The sequence below is a fragment of the Hyaena hyaena genome, unplaced genomic scaffold, assembly GCF_003009895.1.
Source record: "Hyaena hyaena isolate Hyena2069 unplaced genomic scaffold, ASM300989v1 scaffold_726, whole genome shotgun sequence".
Taxonomy (NCBI): Eukaryota; Metazoa; Chordata; class Mammalia; order Carnivora; family Hyaenidae; genus Hyaena; species Hyaena hyaena.
In genome coordinates, this window is record NW_024081358.1 from 268156 (window position 1) to 279209 (window position 11054).

An 11054-nucleotide genomic window follows, 5' to 3' on the forward strand; every position below is an offset into this window, starting at 1 on the left:
AAAGGTATTATTTTTATGATTGTTACTGTTGTTGCAATTGTTGTGGATACAAGAGTAGAAGTTCAGTTTGGAACAGCATGGGAGAGAGAGTTCTATGTTACAGGTGCTTTCCAACGTTGGTTGCGCATCTGAGTCACCTGCGGAATTTATAAAAGGACATATATTTAGGACCTACCTTGGATACTTTGGTTAGTAAGTCTGATGTAGGGCCCAGGAATCCAGTTTAGAGAAATTTTCCAGGTGATTCTAAGTATAGCCAGCTCCAAGAACCACTGATCTTAGCCAATTTTATCCTCCAGTAGAGAAGAACATCGGTGGTTCCTGTGGAAATGTCAGTGCTGTGGAATTCCCAAGCCCATTTATCCCATTAGTGGGAAAATCTATGTACAAATTACATCCCATTATTATAATGCTAAAATTGGTCCCTTTGCACTTCCCCACTTTGATACTAACTGGTTCCCAGGAACAACACAGGACTAATTTTCACTCTCCTTTTCTGTTAGCCATTTTAGTGTGTGTGTGGCTGGAGCAAGGGAGGAGAGGGAACTCCTCATCAATTCCCTTATTCCTCATATGACAGCTTCTGGACTCCTCTGCACATCACCCAGAATGGTAAAGAGGGCTTTAAATATGAAGGGCTATGTTTGTTGGACTCAGGCTATAAGATAAGTTACTCAGGTACTATTCCTAGTAATACACCTCAGAATGGCCTATGCTCCCTGATTCCTTCTTCCCTCCAGCTTCCCAAACTACCCTGTTTCTCCTGGAACATAAGCATCAATATTTCTATGTTCTCTAAGGACACACCTTTGATTAGATTCATCATGCCATGGGAAGGGCTGTTTATGTCCTGCAGCAGAACAGTATTGAGTGGGTATGTAAAATGTCAGACAAGGTGGAAGGGAAGCAGGGAAATGTCACACTTAACTGAAGGATATATTATGTTTATCAAAGGTGTTTGCACTAAAAGGAAAATAAAGCTTTGATTGCATGTAAACAGAGAACACTTAATGTAAGCAAATAAATGCATTTATGCTGCAAAATAAGCTAGAATCCAATAATGCATTATAAAATACACATTATGGAGGGACAAAGTTGCCAAACCAAGTATAAATTCTCACCAACAGACACATACTGAGCTTCTATGTGGGAACTGTATTAAACCAGTAAAGTTTATTAAGCATCACTTTTTAACTAAGTAGCAATACTCCAAAAATGTACTGTGAAAAGACAAAGATGTATGTGAAGAGAACTGAGTGGTATTACTAAAACAAATGTGGACATTGATTGAAGGCAAACTTGAACTGGATTTTACTTCAACTACTGGGATAGTCCTATAGACTTTAGCTAAATATCTTTAAGGAAAAAGGAAACCTCATCCTGGTGTGTGTGCGTGTGTGGGAGCATATACACAATATTTTAAAATTAGAAATGAAATATTTCTGGAAATATGGCAGTTAATCAAAATATTTAAAAATTGTAAAACCCAAAATTCCTGTCGAGGTCTTCTGCAGAAGAGAGACAAAGATGTCTGAGGAGGCCACATAAAGCTTCTATACATTTGCCATAGACTGCATGAGGTGTTCCTACAAAATTTATGTTCAATCCTAATCACCAAAGGCATGGTATTTGTAGGTGGAGCCTTTGGGAAGTGCCAAGTTCATGAGATTGGGGCCCTGATCAATGGGATGAAAAAGACCCCACAGAGCTCTCTTTCCCCTTTCACCATGGGAGGACAGAGAAAGAAAATGGTAGTCCATGAATCAGGAAGTGGGCTCTCCCTAGACACAGAATCTGCTAGTGCCCTGATCTTGGACTTCCCAGTCTGCAGAACAGCCAAAAATAAATATCTGTTGCTTACAAGCCACTCAAAGGTATCCTGTTATAGCATCCCAAATGGACTAACACAACTTTCATGGTTTTAAAATCCAGCTCCACAGCCAGTGGTGTCAGGTGAGGTGAAAAGACATGGGTCAGTGCTTAGCTTTGGCTACTTATAGAACAGCGTAAGTCTACAGTGATTGTTCACAATGAGACAATATAATCATGGAATATCTAAATACAGTCTGTTACGTTTTTTCCAAAAGCAGCAAAAATGAGAGCATCTGTCACACTGTTATTAATACATGATGTACATCGAGACACATAGGTACATACGAAGGAAGCGGGACGTGTCAACATATGGCAGAGAAGCAGATGGTATGCTCCTTTAAACATGTTTTCTTGTCAACTCTGGTAGAACAAATGCTCCTGCTATGCTTTAATTTGTAAAGTATATATTTATTTTTAATGTGAGAATGTCTATCACATAAAGAAAAAATTTAATAGCAGCTCAATGTTTCTTAAAAATGATTTATCTCTTGTGCAGCACTCTCTGAGACAAGTAACCAATTTTATTTAGAAATTGAAAAATGACAGATTATTTTTAGCGCAAATTTCTTTACTCATGCCCTGTAACCTCTGAAGAAGTCAGGCCTATGATGACATGTACAGAAAGCAACAAAATTGTCAACATCTATATTTATTTCTTGAAGAAAACTATCTAATCAGCCATTAGATGATGCCTTTGTGACCACAATTCTCAAATGGATGTGATTATTCTATCTTACTACTTTTAGAAATATGATTTACAGCTCCCTTTTGCATATTTTTCACTCAGTATGTCTATTATGTTTCCTTTTAAAGGTTGTATTAAAAAAAAAAAACATTTGACTTGATGTAAAACCAGAAAAAGAAATTGGCAAGCTGGCAGAAACAATTTGAGGTAAAAAAATCTATTCAGGAAACATGAATTTCAGATAGATGATTGCTATTTCTCCCAGGCCTGAGTATGCTTTCTTCAGCCCTAGGGCCTGTGGCCTCCTGCCTGAGGAAGGTCCAGAGAAAGGCCTGGATGTAGTGATCCAGAGCTTGGAGCACAGGGAGCAGCCTTCTGCCCTTCTGTAATACAGTACTACATTTAACCTTCTCATGTCCCACGTCTATCATGGTAGCTGCACCGGAGAATGATTCAGAGCTCAATGGGCTCCTTCCCAAGGGGTTCCTTTTAGTTTCCACTTCTCAGCATGTAAGGGGACTCTTCATTCTGCTACTTACTCAAAAACATTCAATAACTTGTCATTGCTTCCAGTGGTCCACCCCCAGTTTGAATGCTTTCATCTCTGTCCTTATTGTCCACTACTGCTTCTGGAGTGCATATATACTTTTATTGAATAAAAGTCTGCCATATCCGTATATTTACTTCCCAATATGTCTTTTGCCACGTGGTCCCCTCTGCCAGGAATGTGTTCCCATCACCCACCAAGGTCCCACCTATTCTCCTATTTGAGTTTAGCCTTCACCTTCTCTACCAAAGCTTCCCTGATTCTTCTAGATAGAAACAACCTCCCAACAATCAGATTAAAGGCATTTTATTACCGTTGTCAATGGTCATTATATTATCTGTATACACACTGTTCTTCTCCCTCAATGAGAAGTATCTTGAGGGCATTGATTGCCCACTCATGTCTCATATGACTCAGCACAGGCCTGGCACAGAGAAGCTGCTCCAGAATGGTTGGCTCAATTCACTGCTCTCGTTCCCGGTCCTGGGAAGTTGAGAGTGATGAGTTCTAGCCCAGAGGGTGCAAGGGGTGAGGACAACTCTTAGATGAGTTCATTGTCAATACCATAACACACTCACTTCCAGGAGGAAACATGGTGTGACCAGCCACACAACCTTGATACTATCACAAATATGTTTCTCTTATGTTCTTAAGAACAGCCTATCTTCCATGAGAAATCTGTTCTCTGGATCTAGGTGACTGACATGGTCTCTTGGCCTTCTTGCTCTGGCTCTGCCAGCAGGATTGAGGGCTGCACTCCTGTCATACAGCATTCCAACTCAGCAAATGCAGCAGCATCAAACTTCCCTGCCTGGGATGCTTCCAAACAAGAAATCAAGTTCATTTTGGTTTGCTCCCTCCTCTTTGTCTGCCATTCTAGTGGATCTGTGCACAGTTCTGCTGCTTTGCCCTTCATGGCTACCTCCTGAATCTCTATCCCTGCAACGCATTTTTTTCATCTGGGTGCCACTCACTCCTCCTTTTCAGACCCACCCCAACACACACTGCTTTGTCAAAATTATAGTTTCTGGCAGTTGAAACTCTTCAATCATTTTTTAGGCACTAATTTTCTTCTGAGGTGTGAACAAGCATGAAGATACTAGTCAGAGCTTGAGACATTTGTCAGAAAAAGAAAAGACAATCAGTTGAAATTTACTTTTACAGTGAGTAATGCACTTTTACTTTTTTAATATTCACCTTCCTCTTTAATTTATTCACATAATAATGAAAACATGAGTACCTGCCATGTACCTGACATTTTCTCAGCACTTGGGATATGCACTGTATAGAGCCTGAAGAGACAGATATCCCTGCCCTCTTTGCAAGGAACTGGGGAGACAGACAATAAGCAATAACCTTAGCAAATAAGTAAATTATATCATTTGCTATGGACAAAAGAATAGAGCAAGAATTCGGGGCATTGTGAGTTCTGCGACAGAGTATGCAGGTTGTGGAGGCTAGAATCACATTTGAGCAGTCTTGGTGGAGGTGAGTATGGTGATGATGCCTAGTGGGAACTAGGGAGGAAGAGCAATCAGGCAGAGGGAATGGAGAGCAAAGGTCCTTAGGCAGGAGAGCCCCTGGATTATTTGGGGAAATGTGGAAGGCCATGTGACTAGAGAACAGTGAAAGAGGAGAGTAGACAGGGGTGTGTGTGCAGGGATAACAGGCCTTATAAGCCACTGTGAAGTCTTTGGATTTTTTAAAAAATTTTTATCAGAGCAAAAAAAATTTCCTTTACTGTAACAACAAAGGGGGAATGCTTTGAGGTGGCCTGTCCTAAATGAAGACATGACATCAGTCTTCACTCACTTTACATACTGTCCTGTGAACAATCGGTAGAACAATCTAAACAATCAGCACTCTAGATGAACACACAGGTGTTCTTGAGTAGCAGCACAAGGCAGACCCAGGAAGGAAGAATGAAAGTCATTGGAGGTGGGGAGAGGTTTGAGATTCTAACAAAAATTAGGAACCACTGTGTATAAGAAGTGTCTCCTAGCAAAGAGAGCTGCTCAACAATAAGTATTACACAGAAAAGGCACAACCACAAAATGGCTACCTAAATGCCTAGGAAGAAATGAGAAGGAGATTGCAAAGAACACCATTGTGAAGAACACCATTTATGGCCTCATGTGTCTACATGCTGAAAGCTCTGTATAGGAAACTAAAGAAGCAAACTGTAAAGAAAACAAATCACCGACTGCCAATCTAGGCACCTCAGAAAACTACTTGGATAGAAGTCATGGCTACAGTATCATGGTGGAGACAAACATCCTGGAAAGGGTGAAGACGCAGTCTGTAAATCAAGAAGTTATATTTATAGAAGTTGATGACGGTGGTAGCGGGTTGATGTGGAAGAAGGACGTGATGTGGCTGGAGAGAAAAGGAGAACACACAGGTGATAGCTAACCTGACTAGTTTCAACAGCTAAAAAGAGTTTACCTATAGTGTAGCATATGATGCTTGATAAACTTACCAGAAATTCAAAGAGAAGGATGATGCCATTATTTTCGTGTGTGTTGCCTGGAAACTGTCATCTTATCTTTACTCATTTGGGTGGATTTTAAGAAGAAGAAGGAAAAAAAGTAGGTGTTACAAAGCCATTCGTGATTCTTCCTTCCTGTAACAAACAGCACAGGGCGCTGGATTGTGTTTCTGGTATCAATGTGGGCAGATTGGCAAAGGGGTGATGTGTGTCCCATGATTCTGTATCCTTGTATCCTCTTCATTCCCACTTCCTTCGCACACCTCTTTCCTCTTCTAATCTCCCTTGAGTCACAGGAAACTGCCTCCTCAGTCTGCCAGCTTCCACCCCATCCCAGAGAGGTCCCAGGGAGGTCAACAACACCATAAGTGTCCAACAGGCCAAGGGAAATTTAGACTGAAAGGTTTCCATTGCATTCAAGAACAAGAGGGACATTTGTGATCTGGGCAAGAGTAGTGTTCAAGGTGGGTTAAGGAACGAAAGAGAGGTAAAGAATTGGAGCCAGTGTAAAAAATCTGACTGAAAAGAAAGAGGTGGAGTGATCCATTTACATTTTAAGGCAGAAGAGCCTCAAACATTTTAAAATATTAAACATTAACAGAAAGGAGCCACATACAAGGAACAGTCTGATGATAGAGGAGAAGGAGGGAATAATCAATAGTTCAAGGCCTTGAACTAGGCTATGATTTTAATATGAGATGTTAAGTGATTCTGGCCTGGCCTTTAACCTATTGCTGAGATTCAGCAAACAAGTGTAGGGAAATATTTCTGACTGGCCCCTCACATTCAAGAAGCTTAAGTTTCACCACTAAGTAAGATTCTGAGCACTGGAGCCATTAAACAAATCTAAGAGAATGACAGGTCATCTACATCTGAAGTTATCTGATGCAGAAAGACTCCCTGTACTCTAATACATGCATAACATTTTCTTAATGTCCTTTGAGGTCTACGACTAATATTATGATAAACCACTCTAACCATTTCTGAAAGCCATTTCCACATTAACATTATCCAATTGATTTTCATTATCCTGGGAACTTTTTCTTTCTCTAAAGATCTACTGCATCTGCTCTGCCTTTAATTGTTTTAACAAGCATCATCTCCAAGCAAGACATTTACAGAGACATAAATTAGTTTGACTCAACCTCAGAACTCCATGTGACTTCAAGAGAGCTCACTTCTGACCAACAAAGATCTGAGCCAAAGGGGCGTACTGATCAGCATAACATATCTCAGTGTTAATGGTTTAATTTTCAAAGAGAATCTCACAGAAAATGCAGGTGGGAATCACTCTGTTCCATGCAAATTGGGACTATATGTAGTCCTGGGAATTCATATTCTAGTACATTTTTAAAAATCTTATGAGCCTTGGATGCTCCTTAGCCCCCACCTAAAAGCAAGCATGCATACTAAACCCTCCCATAATGGCAGCACTGGCAGCTGCATAGGGACACAAAGACACAGCTAGTCTTCTTCCCAGTTCAGTAGAGACACGGCATTCAAGTTGTGAGTAACCAATGGCCAGCAAGTTATTGGGCCAACTCTAGGAAAGGAAAGATTCTGTACTAAAGTGAACATTGAACAACTAAATATGCAAAAGCTGAGAATTTTCTCCAAGTGAGAAAAGAATCTGATCATGAAGAATATAGTGAGAGCATTCGCAACACATAGATGAACACTAGGAGAACATGACAACATTAAGAGAGACTCCCAGACCCAACAAGATCAGACCAGAAAAGGTGCAAGACGCTAGTCACAGTGGGCCAGTGTTCTCAATAATTACTTACTGACATCGCACTAGATCTAAATATGCAATCCTGCTAGACAGTGAGTGTGATAGTTGATACTAACACTACAGTGTGTCATTTATGGGTCTCATTGCCTTGTGGATCCAGCATTCCCAATGCCTTACTTGCTTCAGCTATTGTTAATGATAACAACAATGGCTGGATTGAGTATACACAAGCTTGTTTCAGGCAAGATTCTGTCACTTGTATAGCATTTGTCTTACTTCTAAGAGTGATACATATTACACTAGACATTGATTTCTATTTTTCAAGAGAAGACTTTCCTACTAACGCTCAGTGAAGCATTTATAATTCTTCTCAGAACACCATGTTTTATACCTACAAATAATGTCAGATTTGAGTCATGCTGCTATATGGATTCAAACATGACCTAGACCAGTAAAGAAGGAAATTTTACAGTATTAAAAGTGGACTGGGCTTATAACTGGATATTTCGGAATAGGTTTGTTCTGATACTGGACCAACCCTTACTTAATGAAAGAATATTTTCTAATTTTCTTGAAGCATTCTGCCCATCTGTTAGATAAAATGTTCCCAACTATTTAGCTTAGGAAAGTACTTAGACAAACCTGGTGAATGTAAACAGTTGGTTTGGTTTGTGCTTATGTGAAGGTAGTTGATAATTTTATGGAAATGTCGTCTATCCACAGCCACTCATGTCTGAAAACCTGAAGCTGCATGATTTTATATGAAGCACATCATATATGCCAGACCCAGTGAACTTTTCTTTGGTGCTACTATAGTCAGATTTGAATTTTGGAAATGACCAGACCTGGAATCTACTGGAAGGACATTGGGTAGAAGCAGCCCACAGTGCACTGAGTGGACCACTCAGAAAAGCCTGATACCTGGCTGAAAGAGTCAGTCTTTCTGCCTCTGTTGGCATCAACCAGAGATTGCTTTGAAAAGGATTTGGCTTGTGATTTAGACATATGGGAGAAGATGTCCAAAAGAATGGAAAACAAATTGTCCTGATTAGGGTTATTCCAGAGGCTGACCCAGAGACAAGGTTTGAAGTGTGAGTAGGTTATTTGGAGGCTAGCCCTAGGAAGCCCTGGTAGGAAATGAGATGGAGAAGAGGAAAGCCAGTAGTGGGCATGGGGAACCAAGGCTCAGCTCTTCCAGGGTCTCGAGGGACAGTGAAGAACACACCTGTCACTCTGCCTTGGGAAGGAGTGATGAGGAGGCTGGGACACTGGTCCATCAACTCCCCATCTGTCATTGGTTGAAGGCTGTTTCCTTGAGAATTAGCTGGCCAGCATTTCTGGATTCCTGGTGCATAGATTCCTACAGCAAGCAAAAGAGGGTGTTCAAGCAGAGAGTGGCAGGAATTGGCAGTCAGGCAGCCTTTGGTGTACAGAGGTGATGGAGGGCATGGGGACTAGGTATGGATGAAGACTACATCTGCATCATGGGTCACCAAATGAATGGGAACTGAGGCCCTCGGTGGGAATAAGAGACCTTGTCTTAGTCCATTCAAACTGCTATAAAAAATTTACCATAAACTGGGTGGATTATAGACAACAAACATTTGTTTCTCACAGTCCAATAGGCTGGAAATCCAAGATCATGAAGCTGGCACGGTGGGGTTCTGGTGAAAGCCCCTTCAAGGTGGCATACTGCCAACTTTTCACTGTGTCCTCACTGGGCAGAGGGGCCTAGGGGGGTTCTGTGGGGTCTCTTTTATAAGGGCACTATTCCTGTTCATGCAGGCTCCACCCTCATGACCGAAGCACCTCTCAATTCCATCTCCTGCCATCACACTGGGCATTAGGATTTCAACATGAATTTGAGGGAGCTAAACACTCAGACAGACCATAGGTGGCTCTGGAAAAACTGACTCAACTGGGATAATCTAAGGAGATAATACTCCTCCTCCTTCACATATCCCTCCCTCACTCACCCCTACACACAGCTGCTGGTGAGTCTCCATGCCACAGCACAAAGAGGAGGAGAGGAATCTTTAAACAGAGAATATGATTAGACAGAAGAAATGTATACAATTACTAACCACATGCAAGGCACCATGTGGAGGTTAGGATAATGAAAAAGACAACATCTTCCTCTTTCTCTAAGGGAGTTTGCCATGAAACAGATGGGACAAACATTAAAAAACAAAACAGAACTAAACCTCACAGAACTCCTCAAGGTGCCCAAGAGGGGAAAGACACCACAAGCCCTCTAACTGCTGGACAAAGTGTTGAATGTTAAGAAATAATTTGTGCTTTCCCAAGATTACAGAGGAAAGTGAGAGCATGAGGAAGCAAACAAGGGTTTTTTGGGATGGGCTGAGGGATGGAGGGAGGTCAGGGAGGACTTTATGGAGAAAATGAGATTTCAATTGGTCCCGAAAGAAAGTGGGATTTAGATTAGGGGGAGGCATCACTGGGGGCGGGGGGGGGGGGCGGTGAGTACCACAGACATACATAAGAAACATGTTAACTCTTTTAGAGGATTAAATACTAACAGAGACATACAATGAAACCAATGACATGGTGGTGTCTCAGCCTCTAGGCATCTTTCAGTGTTGTACTTACACATCCTTTGGGCTTGTGGTCCTAAGGGGCTGAATTGGGATCACAAGGGCTGGCTGGGACAGGTTGAGATGCAAGGATGTGCACCTAAGATACACATTCAGAAATGAAGGTAAAACCCTTAAAGAAACTCACTAGCTCACATCTGGTAGAAGTGTAAGTACTTTCTAACCACTGCCCGGATCCCCATGGCTGCTAGTGCCAAGATCCAGTGGGCAGAGGAGGTTCACCAGGGAGTCCTGGCAGCAGGAACCAGAGCCCATGCTGTGAGGACTGAGGCTCAAGGAGGAAGCCCAGCCACCAAGGCCAGAGCCCTAAAGGCCAGGAAGTGTCAGAAGCATTATGAAGCAGAAACCCAGTCTTAAACTCTGCCTCTTGCTTCCTTCAGTCTTATAGCCCTCATTTGAGGATCGAGCAGAGTGAATCAAAATAAAACTATGACAGCTCAACAAGAAAATTGATAACTCATTGTACGAGGTGCAAAAGATTTGAATTGATACTTCACAAAAGAAGAAGTAGGGACAACAAGCACATGAAAAATGTCCAACATCATTATCAAGAAAGAAATGTAAATTTAAACCAATAATGAGATACCACTATATACTCACTCATATGGCTAAAATTTTCTAAATAGACAATACCATGTTCTGGCAAGGATGTGAAGCAACCAGAGCTCTCTTACATTGTTGGTGGGAATGCAAAGTGATGCAGCCACTTCAGAAGCCAATTAGCAAGTTCTTATAAAATTAATACATACTGCCTATGTGACTCAGCAACTCCACTCCTAAGGATTACCCTAAAAATAACTAAAAATTCATTTCCACAAAAAGATCTGTATTAGCAGCTATAGTCATAATCTCCCCAGACTGGAAAGAACTAAAATATTCATCAATTGTAAATGGATAAACAAACTTGGAACATCCATGCAATGGAACATGACTCAATCATGAAGAGGAGTGGAATACTGCTATGTGCAACCACATGGATAAATCTTAGGAGTGTTCTACTTTGAAAAAGAATTCAGATACAGGGGCATCTGGGTGTCTCAGTTGGTTAAGCAACTAACTCTTGATCTTCGCTCAGGTCATGATCTCACAGTTCGTGAGACCAAGCCCTACAT